This window comes from Ambystoma mexicanum, chromosome 12 (assembly GCF_040938575.1).
Source record: "Ambystoma mexicanum isolate Mex_15411 chromosome 12, UKY_AmexF1_1, whole genome shotgun sequence".
In the NCBI taxonomy this organism is placed as follows: domain Eukaryota; kingdom Metazoa; phylum Chordata; class Amphibia; order Caudata; family Ambystomatidae; genus Ambystoma; species Ambystoma mexicanum.
In genome coordinates, this window is record NC_090936.1 from 141,209,567 (window position 1) to 141,229,604 (window position 20,038).

General features: G+C 45.6%; 1 long non-coding RNA gene across 1 annotated transcript in view; it reads right to left on the reverse strand.

Annotated features, from left to right (window-relative positions):
- LOC138513380 (uncharacterized) overlaps positions 1 to 20,038 on the reverse strand; it is a 228,161-nt gene that overhangs the window by 85,748 nt on the left and 122,375 nt on the right. The window contains exon 3 of the long non-coding RNA XR_011281750.1: positions 648 to 814. This is a non-coding gene — a long non-coding RNA (uncharacterized lncRNA). The remainder of the gene's footprint in view (positions 1 to 647; positions 815 to 20,038) is intronic.

A 20,038-nucleotide genomic window follows, 5' to 3' on the forward strand; every position in this document is an offset into this window, starting at 1 on the left:
AAAATCTTCAGTCTGGACCAATATGCAAACGGTCAAATACAAGAACGCAAGATAAAAAATGCAAGGGCATAAGACTACACGGTTCATGAATTTCAGCATATTATAATTTTAGGAGCTCAAAAGTGAAGCTCACATACAAGTGCGGTTCCAAACTCAATTTGTAATCGTGATCTTTCGGGTGTATTTGATTTGATATTTTCTCATTTTCATAGTGCTTGCAGCCGAACGAGCATCACAGTCCTTGTACCATTTGAAAGTCTTTTATTAATGTATTTGCTTGAAATAATTCCAGGCAAACATTGGGATATCACTTTAATCCCCCAATAGCCAGTGAGCGGAGTCATGCATGATTAACAGATGCAAAATTGTGAGGGTATTGCTTTCTACTCTTTCCCTAAATGAATAACATACCCCCGAAAGATCTGACTAAAGTGTGTTTTATGAGTTTAGAGAAAATACCAAGAATCTAATGAAACACTTCTGAGAAGTAATGTAAATACAGTGTCATCATAAAGCTTATCTTTCAGGAAAAGAAACCCATGAACCGTACACATTGCAACTTACGACGCGAGAGGAGAAGATGTATATTCAGCTGTAACTTTATTACAAATCTCAACTTTTGCAAGCACAATGGCCTACACACTTACCATCCGCTGAACTGGAAGCAAACAGAACGTGTCTGCTGTGTTTACTTTGGAGCCTGCTACTTTCAAGGTCACTGTCCTTGCTCAGGCAGGAACCCACATCTGCGGTCCCAGGAATTTCTCAGCGAACATAAGAAAGTTCAAGGGGGCTGTAGCAATTCTTAGGCAGTCTGTGGATGCAAAGAAACGGGTAAGCATTGACTTGTTTACATTTGTCAACTATTTAACACGACATAATGCCATTGCGTGCAGAGGACTAGGGAGAATGTTAGAAACCTGCACAACATTTTGGTTCCACATAGATTACTGGACCCTACAACCATTTTCCCATGGTTTGGACATTTAAAAAAAGTACGAACAAGTAAAGAAATAAACTTGAATATGCTAGTGTGGTCACTAAAAAAGTCTAAAACCACACACAATTGCGCACGCACGCGTGCGCACACACAAACACACACTTGTGCTCTTGAAATGAGCCCTCTTGTAAAGACTTTGAACAGTAAAGTGTTCGCAAGTTGTAATGTTAAAGAATGATGTTTTTGCCAAGTACTATTTGTGAATCCTAGCAATGGGTAAAGTATATACGTGAAGCACAAGTGAACGTTTCAACTATTGTACAGTGTACTAGAAAAAGGAGGGTATGTGCTAAGCTCTCTTTACACAAGAGAAAATCATTCAACAGGTGCAGAGATTCTATTTTCAAAAAGGGCCCAAAAAAAGAACATTAATGTGTAATTCACCATAGTTTTAGGCCTTTAATAAAACGAACACGTTTGGAAAACATTGACCTTGAGAGAAAGAGCCAACACAATTGTACACCTCTGCAAAAATGGCCTGAGAGTTGAGAACAGAGCCTGGAGTGTCTCCACTTGTGTTATAAGTTCATTAAAATTCATGAACAAGCAAGCCTCTCTTGGAGGGTAGGGTCTTAGAAACCTTTTTTTTTAATGTATATTTCTGTTTGCGAATATGGAAATAAACAGGATTGTCATTCTCTTTTTTTAAATGTACCTTTTCCTATGAAAAGAAATTCATTCGTTTTTTTTTTTTTTTCACACAGTAAATTTACAGCCTCCATCGGGAAACAAACCGAACAAGAAAACAGAGGTGCGTTGAATCGCCACTTCAGTTCTGGCATACGGCTACTGAACAGTTCCAAAGTGAACCCTGTGATCGTGGCACTAGACACAAGAATGGTGGAAGGTTGTGTACATTTCAGATCTTGCAGCTCACTTGTTCTTCCTTGAAGCACAAGCATAATTACACCCCAAATAGGTTTGGCAAAGATTGACAAGTAGAAATACATGTGGGATGTACTACAGTGCAGACCAAGTCACAGTGTAGGGTTTGCCTAGGGCAGTGTGACCAAACTACATGTTCATTTTGAAACTAGCATCCAGGGAAGCAGTGTGACATGAAGCCGCATTTCTGAAATGTGTTGTCTCAGCTATCATTGGGTGGCGTGACAAACTCGGAAGAGGTTGAAATAGATTTGACAGATTTGATAATAGTTCTTGTAACATGAAGCAATTCAAGCGGCAAAGCAGACAGAGTTTATTCCAGAATGCACAATAAGTTACAAAGAGTCGGGCAGCCGCCTCATCACCTGCTTGTTGTCATTATTCATTTGAATGCCCTTTTCCGCTCAGGTTACTGTTTTTGTGTGTGAAACATCTGCAGGGCTCGGCGGAAGTCTTACAAATCCATTTGGCAGCATGATCTCTTCCCAATGTTTAAATCAGAGAGGTCCATTGGAATTATGGTTACAAAAAAAAGTATTTAGGGAGGGAGATGTTCTCAAAGGAAGCCACAGGTTTGCCTTTAAAGAGTACTGAGTTCCAGTACCACAGGATAAGTAGATGGTTACGACTGTAACGGTGGCATTTAATAACTGGTTTTGAACAATGCTATTTGGGTAGGTTTCATAAATCACAGAACAGTACCAAAGTGGCAATTGGTAGGATGGCAACTCATCTCTAATACTAATACATTTTTCATGATATTTTACCTTTAAATTTTACTTTCAAATTACAGACAATTATGTTATGGAAGAAAAACCTCCTATACCGTTTAATACTAGGAACTAATGTGACGAAATATACCAGAACCTTAAAAAAGCATTCAGCGACCAAGAGGAGATATAGGTTAAGGCGCCATTCTTTTCATCACTTTGTTACAACCTATAAAAGCTCACTGATACAGAAAGCAGGGGTCTCTAGCTGGAATAACGTATGTAGGGTCTGGTGTACGTGGAATGTTGTGGCAATGATTCTAGAGATGACCGTGCAGACAACTAAAACTTGCCACAAAATCTGAGTTTAATTGTGATGGTCTTGCAACCGGTGTAAACTAGAGATGCTCTTGCAACTGAGTTTGGGAGAGTATTTAAAGCTGAGGCCAACAGTGTTCCAGTCTTAAACTGACTCAGAGTCAAATGTATGCTATAACAAAATAGATGATGGCCATCAAAAACAATGCCTAATACTCCCATCTGGTGTATATTGCAATATCCCAAAGCATTTCATCCAATCATGATTGTGCGGATAGGTATTAAAGAATATTGAACTGGAACGTAAAGTCGTCATTCAATAGCAAGCTTTTTTCATTCCATGGCAGAAAGGACCTATTATTGCCAGTAACAATGAAGGATCAAAAATGTTACTTCCTGTGAGAGCATTTCTACAGCAGGTGAATTCTATATTAAGCCACACCTTGTTGACAGAGTTCAATCTCATAAAATATTTATTTTCTTCGGTCCATTTATTGGCTCTGAAAATCCAACACTAAGCCTGAGGGGCCCGTCTACAAAAGTTCAGATTCAAGAAAAATCATCATTCCACAGAACTGATAATGGGAAGGTTAAATGTGACCCCTGATGGAAAGCTATGCTTAACTCTTTATTCTCCAGCATGGAATCTTGGGTAGGCTCAACCAGATCACTTGCTGACATTTTTAATTAAATGGAATGATGGTAGACCAAACTCAGGAAAATGTGTGGGGCTAATCCACACACATATTCCCATGGCCACACCATGACAAAAGCATAGACCCATGTACTCTGGGATGGATAATGCCACAGACACCGTCCGCCGCTGTCATATTTAGCTGGAATATGACACCCAAGGATTGGACAATGCCATCTCCAGGAAGGGGAGGACCAACCTTCCCCCTGCCATGGCAGCCTGATTGACTAACAATGGCCCCATGGATCCACCCTGCTCTTTTGTTAGGCCCTGCAGCTGGTGGCAGAGGTTAGCATAACAACAGATGGTACTTCAAACAGGCCTACATAGGCCCCGACTGTAGAGGTTAACAAAGGAGATAGGAAACCCAACAACCTTTCATATGCAACTGTGTCTACCTGAAGCCAGCTCCCGCCCTCAGTATCAATGGCAGTGAACTGTCATGTCTGGGACTGTTGTTTACATTTGGCCACCCTGCAAGGGGGACCTCATTCATAAGGTATGATAATGTAGTTTGCAGGAGCCAGAGAATCTGGTCTCGTTGTAGCTTCAAGAGAGACCTGCTGCTTTAATGGGGACCACATAGAGAGGACCATAAACCAGAGAGATTCTTTGAACACAACAGACAGGAAGATGGGTGGTACTTAGTAAGACAAGGGAGTGAACTCAGAGCTCTTTCTGTTGAGAGAAGGGTTCTGCCATTTTACTTCTGGGGCACACCTTGTTCCTGTTTTCACTCCTTTACCTTTCCTGTTGCATAGCACTCCGGTTAAGACCTCACACATACAGGAGATTATTGGTAGGGACCCCAGGATTGGTTCATTAAGGTAGACTTAGCCTACAGCAATCACTGTGGCTCACATGGCTTTAAAAGAGGGTAGAGCTGTGTAAGCCAGCATGTTGTCGTTCATCCGGCTTTGCTCGCCTAACCTATGTGCCACCTAATACCTGCAGTGACTCCCGTCTTGAACTCTGTCACAGAAGCCTGCAAAGTGCCCTAAAGCCGACTCGACCATGTCAAACACCAAGAACATCGACAGCACAAGGTACATTGTTAATCTGTCCCCCTGGTACTTCCCAGAAGGCCTCTAAAACATTTTAAGACTCATTTCTCCCTTTGTGCTAAATCCAAGAAACATTGAGAAAGTGTTGTGCTTATTAAGTATACTGACTCCCCTCCTGTCAGTATCTAGAGTGCTGCATCCATTTCCTTCTTTGAAACGATCTGAGCTCTGCATTCCTTTACAGGGTGGGTTGTATGTCGTAGTGTTGTTTGCCTGTCTGTTGTGATTAATAAAGTAGATATTTTTTATACAACCTTGACTGGACACTCCTTTTATCATTAGGTAATAATTGTATTTTTGCTGTGTTGCATCTAACCAGTGATCCACAACCTTTCAGAGATAAGCCTGCCATTCAGTCCAAGTTACCAAAATTGGAAAAGGCGGTAAAGAATTTGCTTGTTATTCCAATCTGTCCGGATCGCTTCTGGTGTATTGGGGGTGTGAGCTGACTGATGGTTTAGAATCCGATATTCACCCCTGGACCAGTGGTACCCGGGAAATTGATTCATCACAATACGCAACTGTTAACAGTGTAAGGCACTCAAAGCGTATGAAATCTCAGTCTACAGGCAACCAGTTACTACATACTAAAGTGAAATGTCCATGCTGTAAACTCAGGGAACTCTGGGGTCGTGTGCTTTGGTATTTGGGTAGCCATGTGCCCTATTAAATGATAGCAGAGCCAAATGCCCTGTCGAGGGTCTCCACTGTTGACATATGATCACCCACCCAGCAAGCAAGTAAAGCTAAATTTCCAAGTTGGCGCTACTTGCAGATCGGGTAGCAATGAAGAAGACAGTTGCACGGAGGCATATGGTGCCCATTCCCATGTGCCATGACGGGAAACGGATTCTTCAAAGACAAACAAATAACAGTGGAACAACAGCACAAAAGCACGTCTCTACATGCAGTCAGCCATGCCACCCTGCCCCCATAAGCAACCCGAGTGACCACATACGTTCCTAGATGTGGAGAGGAAAAGTATCTAGAGCGTGAGCCCAGCTGGAGTTAGACATCGAGGGTGGCTGTTAGTAAAAAGCAAAGCAGCCTTGGGACTGAAGAGAGTGGAGACCCTCATAAAGGTAACCTTCCCTTCATGTTGTGCGTGGCATATTTACAACGGCTGGCGGCAGAATGCCAATCCCATTAAAACACAACATACAGCTGCGTTGAAGCCAACATAGTCCAATGAAGGGTGTAGAAAAAAGGCCCTCGCCCCTGCTGGAAGCACTCAAGCAACAGTGGTCACAGGTGGCATGCTATGTGCCCGTGGCCTTCTGGGTAGCCTCACATGCTGCATTAGCACGCCCTTTTCAAATGGAAGCACTTTGGCAGTTCTCTATTCGGGGTATTAACACCTTTTGCTGCACATACACATGGAAAGGGTGGCAGTGAGGCTTATTTACACACCCTGTAATTAAACAATATATATATTAACAAAAATACTATTTCAGACAACTGCCTGCGCCTTGGGGATGACGTCCCTTTGCCCACCCTCCTCTGAGCCTAAACACCACATCCTGAGATGCTCGCCCTCTTGCCCTCCATAGCTGTGGGTCTTTCATTTCTAAAGTGAAAAGGAAAAGGCAACAGCATGAATTCAGCCTGCGGACAACGCGAGCTTTCTAACTGGCTTAAAGTGAGTCAGAAGCTCAAACTAAGCTTTCTGTCGGAGTCTTAGGCTGCCTGGCATGCCCCCCAAATGGCGGCAGGTGGGAGATGCGCACCAGCTAAATAAAGCGGGTTTCAGGGAGCTGCACACCTATTATGAGTTAGGGCTGCATCCTTGTTGCAATAGCCACTGTCATGTTGTTCCCATGGGCATACCGCCCATCCACCTCGTTAGGTGGGCGGACCGCCGTTGCGGTCCTTCTTCCCGCCTCACGGGAAGTGACGTTGGGGGTGGGAGGGGATTGAGGGGTTTCGGCAGTTCATGCCTGGCAGTTAATAAAGCAGGTTATCTTTACAACGGCTCCCGCGTGATATGTGCCTCTGTCGGTTTGAGGACCGAGCAAAACCTCACAGCCGCCCCTCTTTCTTCTCCCACCACGCCCGGAGCTATCTCCGGTGTGAAACCTGTTCTGCTGCCCTGACGCCATAACCCCAGAGTTCAAGGTAGCAAAACCGCTGGGTGTCGACTTCTGCAAATCTCCTATCACACAGCGATCATGCACACATGGCGAGGTACATTTTTGAGAGGATCGAAACGTGGCTACATTGGCATCTTACTTGGGCTGCAGCGTTGGCCAGGGACTTCTTTTTAGGTCCGCTGAGGGAGCTTTAGCTCTCTCACAGAGTTATTGCTTACCTATCGTACATGTGCTCTGTTGCCAACCAGCTACTCCCACGTTGGTCAAATGCACCTTTCCTTTATGACTAGTGGAGGTGTGAAACGAACAAAATGCATTGCAAACTGCACATCCATTTACTGCCCATCCTCACCACCATGCATAGAGTAGACAACACAAACAGGCCTCATTGCTGTACCAAAATATGCCTGCACATGTTTTAACACAGAGCCCGCTGATCTCCATGGCAATATGCTTGCCTCACCAACCGCCTTATGTACCCCGGAAACTACTGCTGTAGCCACTGCGCGCGGCACTGCGAAACAGCAGAGTAAAAGTCAACAAACGCCCTGAAAAAAGCATCTGCTACAGTGCCATTATTAATATTAAAGGAGGGCCAGAGAGGTTATGCAGGGACACACTTCCAATCCTGTTATTACATTACAATAGTTCCTTTAACCATAAACAACTGGGGCATGGCAAGCTGCCTTAAAAAACATCTGCTTCAAGGTAAGAGCAATTGCCAAGAGTCTTTGTATGGACGACTCAGGCCATCCTGTGCGCAAATGCATTACATTCAGGAAGTCGCCTATTTCCCCTCCATGATTCCTGGGCTGATTAGAGTCTTATGGAAAAAAACAAGTTTAGATGTTGAAACAGTGCAGCAGGATAACCAAAACAATCCATGAGATTTCAACGAGACGGACACGTGTAAGACTTGCCTTACACACACTATTCACTAAGGGAAGTGCATGGATGTAAGACAGGAAGGAACTGCAGTCAATGTCCTTCGAGGTGTTACTGGGGCAAGGAATGGACCAAGGGCTTGATAGTCTAGGCCCTGCCCTGAACACCAGGGCGATGCCAGGCTGGTCAGAAAAGATAGACTGCCTCTGCCTAAAAGGGGAGTGGAGGGCCACTGAGAATCTCCACCCCCACCCCTTCCTTGAAAGGCGTGAGAAAACACTTGCACAAATGACTTCAATAGTCACTGCACATGCCATTAAGTTCTGCAAAAAAATCCCACCATGTGACTAAAGCCACAGGAGGGAAGTGCAGAATTGACCAAGGGCCTATAATTTATTTAATGGCTTATCGAGCACATGTGAGGTGTGCCCGATCACTGGGATAAGGTGCAAGTAGTGTGCATATGACAACATGGGGTGCCTACAGACCCCTTTATCTAACATCTGTCGTTGGAAAGAATGTGAAATCAATTGTGGAGGAACTATGGCCAATGGACCATCCCGCGCTTGGGTCCATTACGTTATGTTTATACTCATGGGCACGGACCTCTCTTTATGGGACGATTCGGGTTGATGTATGCCATAGAACTCTGCTTTAAATAGTAAAATCAGAAATCATTTCCCTCTGACATTTGACCTCATCCATGAAAGTTCACCAAATTTGGCAGAGAGCTGACCCGGCCACATCCGAGCAGGCATGACACATTAAGGTTTCATGAATGTGTTAATTTGGAAAAAGAATGTTAAACTAAAAAAAAACAAGGTGTTTATGTTGGGTTTTCCATATCTCATCAAAAAACACGCTTTAGGGGCACATATCGCAAAGATGTTTTCTTTGATTTTCTGCATGCCGGTGACCCATACCATAGACATGCTGAAAATCAGGTCAGCCAAACTGCAAATATTTGAACAAATAAATATCTATGCATTCGTCCATGCGCAGTAGAGCCAGAGTGATGCCAATCGGTGATGCATGCCCACACAAATTGACACCAGATGCAGTGAATATGATGGACCGCAACGGGCAGGAACACGAAGCGTGCAGCAAACACTGTGAAGCTGTGATGTAGAGGGAGTTGTGGGTCAATCTGGAGTGTAATGGAATTTCTTTGTACCAGGGAAATTTAGACTCTGTACCTTAAGGTAGGCCTTTCTGTGGAATTCACTTTCTTATGGGTAGCAGCTCTAACTAAAGTAAATTGATATTCCCATTGTGTGTATATTAAATACATTGTATTCATATACTAAATATTGTTCCATCTACTCGTTACTTTAGTGATTTCTGACCTTCCTATACTTCGGTCATGTGCAAGATTGTTGTTGCACACCTCACTTCACCATATGTAGCTTATTAGGGAAGATGAAAGTGAGCAGCCAAGTGTATGTTGTCTCGGGAGGATAGCTCAGCGGCAACGTAGTCGCCTTGGAAGCAAAACAACACGGAGCAACACAAGTTTAACCCCCGTGTCTGCGCTTAGAAACCTCTGGGTATTGAGCGCGTTATAAATAACCTATCCTATCATATGTTTGCACTTCCCTTTCCCTTCATTCTCTCATGTGTGATCGTTTCTCCTCGCATACTTAACGTAGCATTGTTTATACATTGTCTGCCATACCTCAGAGGTTTTTCTACATCTAAAAGAAAGGCAGGTTCAGCTTGGTTTCACCTACGGAAAGTATGTTTTAAAGGTCACAAGATGCTGGGTTGGATGTTGCTATGCTGAGCACAGAGCTTTACCTAATTGGGAAAACATCAGTGAAAGGATTATTGACAAATTGCTGTAATCACTGTTCTTTGACCCTGTTGCTGTAGGACCCCATGCATAGATAACCCAAAATAATGTACTTTTACTTGAGCTATCCTCTGGCACCTTTGCAGTAAAGACTTCCTTGCTAGAAAATCAACGGGCCCCATTCCAAGTCCGGCGGTAACCGTACTGGAAAAACCAGCAGGTTGCCGCCAGACTTGGAATGCATTACAGCCCCGGTGATCCGGTAATTCTGGAGCCGGCATTCTGTAATTCCCCATTCATCGGGAATGTAGAAGTGGAAACACTGGCACCATGCTGCAATGGTGCCGGTGTTTCTGCGTCCGTCTGCAGGCGGGTGGCATTACTCCTGCCAGGTCAGAGCTGGCGGGCGTAACGCCACCTGCCTGCAGACCTCGTAGTTTGCCGGTCTGGAAACAATGGTGGCGGCGGGTTTACCGCAACCGTTGTTTCAGGATCGGCAAACTCTGGATGAGGCCCATTCTTGGAAAAAAGATTTCAGCTTCCTTTACTAGTGTGAACAAACCGGTCAGGTTGGCGTCTCCTGGCGTATTGACCTCCACTCTAATGAAGTGCTACATCCTCACCAGTCATATTGCTGGGCTACAACAATGGTCTCAAGATGCAGAAAAAATTGCTCAACATTAATCTTCGCAACTTTTAGGTTGAAGTCCTTGGTGCGGCTGCATAGCTCCACCACTTCTTCAAGCTGCTCTTCACCAGCATATCGGGAGCCAGCAGAAACGGGCCAAGCCCTATAAACCGATGAGCGAGGCACATATCCCTTTCCTCCTCTTTAACCGGATTGCGTACTCTACATTTCTTGCAACAATCATAAAAAGAATACAAATCCACACCTGGGCGGCAGGCTGGAACCTCAGGGGCTCCAGGGGCTAGCTGTTACGCTCTGGAGATGGTGCATTCATGCAGTTTTCAAGCCTGGAAAAAGAGAAAGCACGGCCGCCTCATACCTCTACTGCAAACATTTGAGTTCGTAGACTCGCGTTGCGCATAGGAGCCCAGGGATGAAAGTGCATTAACGCCAATGGACGTTGCCAACTGCATGTGTTTATTGAACATCACATGCAATATTAATGATATCATTTTTATTACTATTATCATCAATTTGCCAACCTCGCGATCTTCTACTTGCGTCTCATAATCTAATGCTGTAAAATCTGTACATTTCTATACAGTTCAGGGCCAGTTTGAGGGAGATCCAGTGGTAACAGTCCTCTCCAGAATGTACCACGTGCCTCAAAACGTTCATTAGGCCCAGGCCACGTATGTGACATTGACAAAAGAGCACGTGCGACACTCGCAAGACAAAAGTTAACTTTTATCCTCAAGATTTGATCCCTGCCAAAATTGTCAAGGAAATAGGGCCACCATGTATCAGATTAGAACTTCCTCCCTTTCAGAGGGTGCATCAGGACTCCCCTGTTAAAGGAGGGTAACCTAGACCCTGATGCATTATATAACTTTTGGCGATGATGCGTCTACCATGGATGATGTACATTTCAGAAATACACTTACGGGTTTTGGTTCAATTGCTGAAGACCTGCTTATGTTACTCTTAATGTGGTCCAGACGCTTCTAGCGCTTTCAAATGTGCAAATTAGGAACCCTTTGCAATCCTCTTTGAAGTGATTGAACAATCTTTTGTGTTCAGTGTCTAGTGTTTTTGTATTTATACTGTGCTGTTTTTTTTTAACTGACCCGGGATTTGTTTTATAATTTTTGATGATGTTGTGTTATGGCTTGTTTTTACAGATCCGAATTAAAGAAATGACTTCACGATATATGTGCATTGGTTGCTGACATTGTTTTATACTTCTCAGCACTCAAGATACCCAATCCTGATAAAGTATGCACTCCATAAATGCACTGAACCAAACAAAATAAAGACAGCCACCTCTGTCCCGTCACATCCACTTGCTCTCAAACCTGTGTACGGGTGACCTCTAAAGTAGCTTTCATCTCCTGCACCCCGAAGCAGGATTCCATGGAGAGCATCAGGAATGTATATGACAAATGAAAAATGTTAGCAGCTGGATTGCACTAAGATTAATCTTAACAATAGGGAGCAATATTTTTTTGCTAATGCTCACAATTGGTAAATATGTCTTCAATCTGTCCTCCATATCCGACTTGGGGACCAGGATAATAGAACAGATGAAAACACAAATGAGTGGCAATTTCCACTCGCACAAATGTGCACAAATTCCACCCTGAGCAAAATTTGGGCAGGCCTGGCCCCCCAGAAATCCCAAATGGACAGTATGTATTGCGCGTCGTCACCTGCTCCCATCACAGTCCCTGGGCTCTCCCCGCCCCATCATACACCCTGGGCTCTCCCCACCACTATCCCATGGTTCCCGCCCATCCTGCTCCCACCACAGTGCCTGGGCTCCCCTCATCCCGTCCCCAACATAGTCTGAGGGCCATTGGCCGCTGATTAATTTTTTAAGTGGTGAGGCATAACTATTTCCCCCAAAAATGCCATAGCAACCGAGCGCAGTGAGGGAGCCCGAACCAATCATTTTTGAAATAATGGGTTAAAATGTTGCATTGTAGAGAATACTTTAAAATAAATTGGTAAATAGCCAAACAGTTTGCAATTGGTGCTTCTGCATTGGCCTGCATATGGGTGCTGAAACGACCTGCTCCAGGCTGCTCTGTCCATATGTGCGAGGAGGTGCAGGTGCTCCCCCTCACACATACAGACATGCAGTACCCCAACCAGCATTTCCAACGAGCTAAGCAATGCTGGCGAAGCAAAACGCCCCAGCCTTGCATGGCTTAGTGAGCATTTGTGGCTGGGGCTGGGGAACTGACCTGTCAAAGGGAAATAGTGTTTCCCTTTGACAGTTCAGCCAGCCCAGGAGCACTCCCTCAGCTGGAAAAAGCAGCTGAGGAAGTGCTCGCTGTTTCACTGGGCTGGCTCCTTAGCTCCTCCATAATGGGTGAGGGGGCCACTGGGTGGGCGCCCTCTTGCCATTATAGATGAGCTGCCAGGCTCGAACTGGCCTATAGGGCAATGCATGTACCAAAAATGTAAAATGCTTGTGTAGGACAGTCCAAATGGGCCACCTTTTTGGCCAAAGAGGGCCAGTTTGAGGAGTTACTTCACTATGCAGTTAGTAATTCTGACCATGGTTGCTGAATAAATATTCTTTAAATATCAAATTGTACTTACATTTTAACACAAAGCACCCCCTTGTGTACTATTGAAACAGTCTGTGACTAAAGGAATGAATATCCATTTACAACTGTGGGCCACTTTTTCATTGGTGCCAGAGACAGTTTCATGCTTCAGCCCAACCATGTGAGCCGTCCCAGCCCATTTCTTCCAATCTAAAAAGAAAAAAAGCCCCTTGCTTGAATACCGCTGAGCTAGGGTGTTACATTCTGGACCATAGCCCCCATTTTATTTTATTTTTACATTTGTGTAACGCCCAGACCCATGGGTATCACAGCGTTTGATCCCTCACCAGTTAATTTCTGGGTAGGACTGATGGGAGTTGTAGTACAAAGCATTTGGTGAGCCCAAGTGTGCAGACTGCTGCCTTAGACACTGGGCCTGTCAAACATGGTTGTTAGGGAAGATGGATCGGAGCTAGGCGGAGGAAACACCTTTTGAATGGATAAAAGTCTATTGAACATTAAGACCACTGCTTTTGGTTTTGTAGGGCTCTGGGAACCAGCAGATGCTGCTCTGGTTGAGGATCCTCTGAGCTGGAAGACCCACACCCCTTGAGCATCACAACCCTGACAAGCAAGGGATAAGAAAACCAGCTAACCGGGATACAGGCTCAGCTTTTGCACTCTCGTTTTAGGGCTCTTATAAAAAGCTGAAATTACACAGAAGGTCTGAGGTGGGGCCTGAGGACCATTTGCCGAGCTAAGGACCAGACCATGGTCCCTATGGAGCCAATGGTCCATTCAGCATTGATGCCTCGTGTTCCCAGGATGTTGTATTAGAAGCCTGCGCAGAAACCTAGTCCTTTCCAAAATAGCGTCACGCAGCACCACCGCTTCAGGCAGAGACCTGGCAAGCGGATTGGTGCGTTGCAATTGCAGTTATGTTTCACTCCCTGCCTGGGCGCTCACAGTTTCTAGTTCTCTTCTTCTCTTCATTCCTAACAGCCTTCTGTTCTCTTCTTCTGTTTGGTCTCCACCTTGGTACTCCTGAGTTGTTCTGATCAGAACGCCGGAAGTCTCCAGTCGCCTCTTGGATTTACCCCCCCTAGACTGGTCTCACAGTTTGGGGTCACACTGGTAGCCTCGTACAGTTCTTGTTCTAGGTACTAGTTTGGCCACTTATATGATCGCCCCAAACTCATTTAGCTCCACCAGTCCTAGAAGAAGATAGAAAGTGAGAGTTCATTGGACACCTAAAGTTAGCACTGACCGATTCAATACATGTGACACTTATGCACCAAGAACACACGGCAAAGGGACCATGAGCTAAAACACGTGAAGCCGACAGTAGTGAAAGAAAAGTACTGAGGTGCCATGAGCGGGCAGTCACAAGATAGAGCTGGGCTCGCATTTTCAAAAATATATGCCTGCTGTTCAAAAAAGTTCCAAGCATGGCCTCTCCGGTGTATGGAGGAAGAGGGGCTGAATGCGTTCAAAAAGGTTCCAAGCATGGCCTCCCCGGTATATGGAGGAAGAGGGGCTGAATGCGTTTAAAAAGGTTCCAAGCATGGCCTAGAGGGACAGAACGCGTTCAAAAAGGTTGCAAGCATGGCCTAGAGGGACAGAACGCGTTCAAAAAGGTTGCAAGCATGGCCTCCCCGGTGTATGGAGGAAGAGGGACAGAATGCGTTCAAAAAGGTTCCAAGCATGGCCTCCCCGGTGTATGGAGGAAGAGGGATGGCCTCCCCGTTTCATGGCATTAGTGTTCCTATTAACTGCTCTGGTATCAAGGCTACGTGTCAGATATGGACTATGCACTCTTTCCATGAGAAGGAGGAATACTAGTTGGTAGCATATAAAACAATATTGCGGCCCCGTTTTATGTGCACTTGTCCAGGCCTTTTTCCATATGGAAAGCCTTAGCCCCACAGATGGCGGGCAGCCGCAGAGCCAATCACTTATGTGAAGGCCTCGCATTTCACTTTACGTCTGATAAATTGCACTGAACAGTACTTAAAACGACATTAAAGCGCAAGACGTCACCGGGTGCAAATTTTGCAGTTTGCAGCAATATTTATCTACCCCATGGAAACTCAGAAAGGCTCCAAGGACCATAAAACATCCCATTCATCAGTTGGTGATTTTTTTGGAAACAGTAATTGTGCACCAGATGTGCTTGGCTGAAAGGGCAGGAAAGTGCTGTGGATTAAAGGTGCAAAAAGAGTGCTGCGCTCATTATAACTGGGCACACGTTTCAGTTGTCAATGCAGCAAAAAGGAAAATAATGCCAATATTCACCAATGTAAGTAAAGAAATATATATATATATTACAAATCGTGTCCTGTATTCATCCTACAAGGAACTTACATGGCAAGTACACTATGAGAAAAGGCATTCTGCAATTCTCCCCTCGCCCACCCAGCCCAATGGTGCGCTCTCATGGGCCAGAAGGATGGCCCAGAGGGGCGACCTGCGAAGCAAGACAACGCCAAGCAGCACGGGTTCGATGCCTGGCCCTGTGCTTATAGGCTGTAGCCCGGCATCGAAGCACTCTAAACAACGTTACCCCCAAAGAATAAAAGGAACTGCAGGGCTGAACTTGTCTACACTCGAGGAGTAGGGCGTTGCAAGCTTATGGATTCTAGAATGGAAGAAGTTAAACCCGTAAATCAATCCATGTATTAAAGTTGTCAACACCAGGCGTCTTTTTGCTTTGTGTTTACCACACAAATACTCACAAAGAGATGATATGGACACAGAAAAAAAAAAAACAAAAAAAAAAAACAAAGATGATATGAAATTCTTTTTAAACGCCTCCATGTTGTTTGAACGGATTTCCCTTGGGATGCAGTGTGTTGACAAGCAGATTTCTCGCGGTCAGGCACGAAAGAGCGAGACCGGTTAGTCGGGCCTTCAACACTTCTTGCATGGCACAATGAAGCAGAACACGGTGCCTTTAAAAGTGAATCGGAATTGGTCAATTATGCCCACTTCTAGGTAGAGAGAAAATTGCTTTTTTTCATTGCATGAACACATTTTGATTGAAGTGATCTATATGCACCTTTCGCAGTGAGTTCCAAGTTAACAAGCAAAAGTTCGGTTTTTAACACTAAATTTGGTTTCAAGTGTCCCGGTGGGCAGGCCTGCGAGTGGCTTCACGGCCCAGGCTAGGTTGACGCGTCCTGTAAGTGGCCTCAAAGGGGCCAGGAGAGTGAGCACGTGCACCTTGCAATTCACGTGTTCCTGCCCCGCAGTCTTGCGCCACGCCACAACATCTGCTCCACAGCCTCGCGCTCACCTACAAGACTCTGCGGCTGCTTCTGGAATCCGTGGCCACCGCCTGGTACCACCGGGCCGCCTTTCTGCTTGTTGCACGCTCCGCCCCACACACTGCAGGTAACCTGGTAGATGCAGCCACCATTCTTGGGGGGTGCTTTCTTCTCCTCCCCGGGGCTGCTTCTGGCCTCCGCTGCCTTTGTGGTATTTCATTATGGCTCGGTGAGGTGATTTCTGATTCACAAGGTCATGTCTGAAGCCCTGAGTGCCAGTTTCTTGCTCCGTGTCCAGATAAAGCACGTCCCCAGATAAACCTGTGGGGGCCAGCGTGAGACTTCCCGACTGTTCTTGAATGCTGAAATCCTGCGCCTTGCTTCAGATCAGGACTACCAAGGTTGTCTACTGGAGGATTGGGACCTTAACTTCTCTTTACCTGGGGAGAGGCAGACGGGAGCTGTGCATCTCTGGCTCTGCTTCTCTTTTCCATGTAGTTGCAGCACTCTCTCCCTTCTTACTGGAGATCCCTTCTCCAAACCAGAGGACTTCAGCTGGAAGCCCAGCCTCACTTCCAGCAGCACTGCCACCAGACGGAACTGCCCGCATAGGTAGGTAGGTAGGTAGGTGCCCGAGTTCTTCAGGTTCCCATGGGGCTTTGGGAGAAAGGGTGTGGTTTTGCACCGTAGGACATGTCTCTAATAGGATCCCCTTGTTTCTACAGCCCCGCTACTGCCGATGCTCTCACCAGCCTTCTTACCTTCACCCGCTGCTAGTCGTTTGCCTTGCACTCCCAGAATATCCCAGGTCAGAGGTTCCAGCCGTTAGCTAGCCGACATGTCCTTAGTTTGTGAGGTGTGGTCGTGCCTGGGGCTCTGGATTGTCTTACCATCGTTCCCTGTGAAATTTCGGGTGACCCCTTTTGAAACAGTTTGCGTGGCCTCCTAAGGCCCCTGGGGTGATGGGCTTGAATGCCACCTTACACCAGCTGACAACACAGTTGGCAGATGTCAAAGTTAAGCTGGCCGTAGTGCAGCAAGAAAACGCGGGCATACTGACCTCTGTATAAAATCTACAAGCATGTGCACAACATTTTACTGTCAATCCTGGCGCCCCTCGCGCTAAACCCAATCTTTACCCCAACCCACATCCAGATTCTGGCGCACCAGCACACCACATTTAGTCTGCCTTTGCCAAACTGCTTTCATGGCGATCCAAGAACATTCATTTTTTTTTTCCAGTCCCAGTGCCTTTTACACTTCCTTGTGATGTTGTCCTGCTTCCTGGCAGATCTGGCCATGGTGATATTCCGGATATTGAATTTGGGTGGAAATGCAGGGCAGAGGCCACCCGATTGCTTAGTACTAATGACCCCATTTTGCTTAATTACACTGCATTTAGTTCTGCAATTAGAAAATGATTGACTGGCATTACAGTACACAGGCTAAAGTGGTAGAGATAGACCCCGAGACAAGTGTCATTCCCTACATCCCACACTTTCAGAAACGTGTAACTGAGGTTCAGTGGTTGAAGAATTCACAACACACACCTGCCACGCTGGGTGAGCTTCTTGATGTTACCCTCAGATTAGACCGGCATTTGCAGGAGGGTACAGGGAATCATTGTCAACTTGAGCCCAACCACAAACCCGGGTTGGCTTGAACCCATGGAATTGTAAAGGCTACAATGTCCTTTGCCTGCAGAAGAAAGACAGCACATAGGTCAAAATAACCTCTCTATGACTGTGGAAACAGAGGTCACTGTGTAAGATCCTGTGTGCTTACCAAGTCAGGAAACTGTGCGGCTTGGAGGAGAAGGGGGGTCCTTAAATGACCATGAACCCCATCCATTAGAGCTCCTCGAAGGAACCTCAGATGAGCAGCATTCCTCCAAACCTGTACATCACAGGTGCAGTCGAGAACCATTTCAGGCTGTGGCCATGATGGACTCTGGCCCATATGGTAATAATATGGCTCAGTTCTTTGCCCAGCAACCTGTTATACTCATGTTAGTGAAGGTGTCTACAGAACCCGTACATTCTGCGGACTGTCCACTGTTCCAAATTGGTGCTGTTAATCATGCTACAGTGGCCCTGCGGATGTGGATGCATGATCAAAAAGTGTCCATACGATGGGATTTAATTCAAACTCTTCAGTTGAAGGTGCTATTGGGTATGCAATGGCTTACTCAAAACAAACCCCTCATCAATTAGACTTTACAACATGGGTATCTCGAGTCATAGTATTGTCAGGAGGTTTGTCACACTGAAAAATATCAACAGAACATGACTTCTTTGAGGCCTTCAGGATACCAAGCGGAGGTGGTTAATTATCTGACCCTTTAATACCACGAATACGAACAAGTCTTCCCTCCATTTGGAGACAAAGGGCCTCATTACACGGACGGCGGTAAGGGTTAACGGTCACCGTTAATGGCAACGGTGACCGTTAACCCTTACCGCCGTACTACGAGGTCCCTTTGCGGGTTGGAGGATTTAACGCCTGCTTCTTGCAGGCGTTAATATCCAACCCGCTAAGGGACCTCGGAGCTAATTACGGCACCGCAAAATTGCGGTGCCGTAATTAGCGCCTTCCCCATTCCCATAGAGCCCTATGGGGCAGAAATGGGAATGGGGAAGGGCAATGGCGGAAAGGGGATTTACCGCCCCTCCAACCTTGGAATGGGGCGGTAAATCCCCTTTCCGCCAAGGCGGTGCCGGTATTTTACCGGCATGGACCAAGGTGCTAATAGCACCTTGGTCCACCGCCTACCGTGTAATGAGGCCCAAAGAGTTACTGCCTCATCGCTCGAACAACTGTTCTATGGACATGGTGCCTGATCGGCCAATAACTGACAGTCAGAATTGTTGTCTTACAGCACAGGAAGACGCCATCTTGAAAGATTATCTAAAAGATGCTTTGAAGAAAGGCATTATTAAGCATTTCACCTCCCCTTTAAGGGGGCTGATTTCCTTCCTTAAAACAAAGACTTGTGACATTCACTCTCGCATCGACTATAAGGATTTGAACAACATAGTTAAAAACTAGTATCCGTTACCCTTGATACAGGACTTCATCGGCCAAGTACGCACTGCTCACTGGTTCATCAAATTAGATCTCCTGGGTATTTACACTTTGATCCAGAAAGTAGAGGAATGGAAAATGGTCTTCTAAAACAAGTTTGCTCATAACGAATGCAAAGGGATGCATTTGGTTTGTGTAACACACCTGTGGCGTTTCAACATGTCATTGCAGACTTCCATGATGGGAGCAGAGATTTAAAGGTAGCATATCTAGATGGCATCCTGATATATTCTCAAAATGTACAGGAACACCAGCATCATGTACATGAAGTCTTTCAAAGGTGATGGGATCATTGTTGCACACCAAGCTTGAGATGTGAACATTTCGAGCACATGTCGACATTTTGGGTTATATACTTGCACCCAATAGAGAACGAATTGACCAGAATAACATCCAAGCTGTATGGAATGTCACAAGCATGCATAGTAATGGCTGTCCAATGAATTCTATTCTTTGCCAACATTTATTGACATTTCACCCGGGAATTCACTTCAGTGTTGTAACCTCTTAGGCAATACATCAATAAGGGCGTGCCCTTTCATTGAACACCCGTGACACAAAATGCCTTCATTCATCTCAAAGAGGCATTCTGCACTTCTCCGGTACACCAGCAGCCCGACACGATGAAGCCATTTGGAATAGAAGCAGATATGTCCAATACCATTTTGGGGGTGATTCTGTCACTAAAAGGGACACAAGGCCTGCTGCACCCTACAGCATATTTTTCAAAATGTCTGAATCCAGCAGAATGGACTGATCCACTACTGGCACTAAAGGAGGGTTTAATCACTGGCAGCACTACCTTGGGGTCCTGTATACCCCCAAGGGTTCTGGCCTATCAGGAGAATTCATTCGGCATTCTAAAAGAAGCTTGATTTCTGACTCCCTTTAATGCTATCTGGATGTCATCCTCCGCCTACGTTACGTATACCCTGTCATATTGCAGGGTAAAGTGGATGCAACTAGTGGAACCTTTACCTGTTTTCAATCCTCAGATCACCCCCGTAGTGGCTCTTGAAAGCACTTTAGGACAAAGGATGACGTTTTCTGGGCCCTTTTTCCAATAT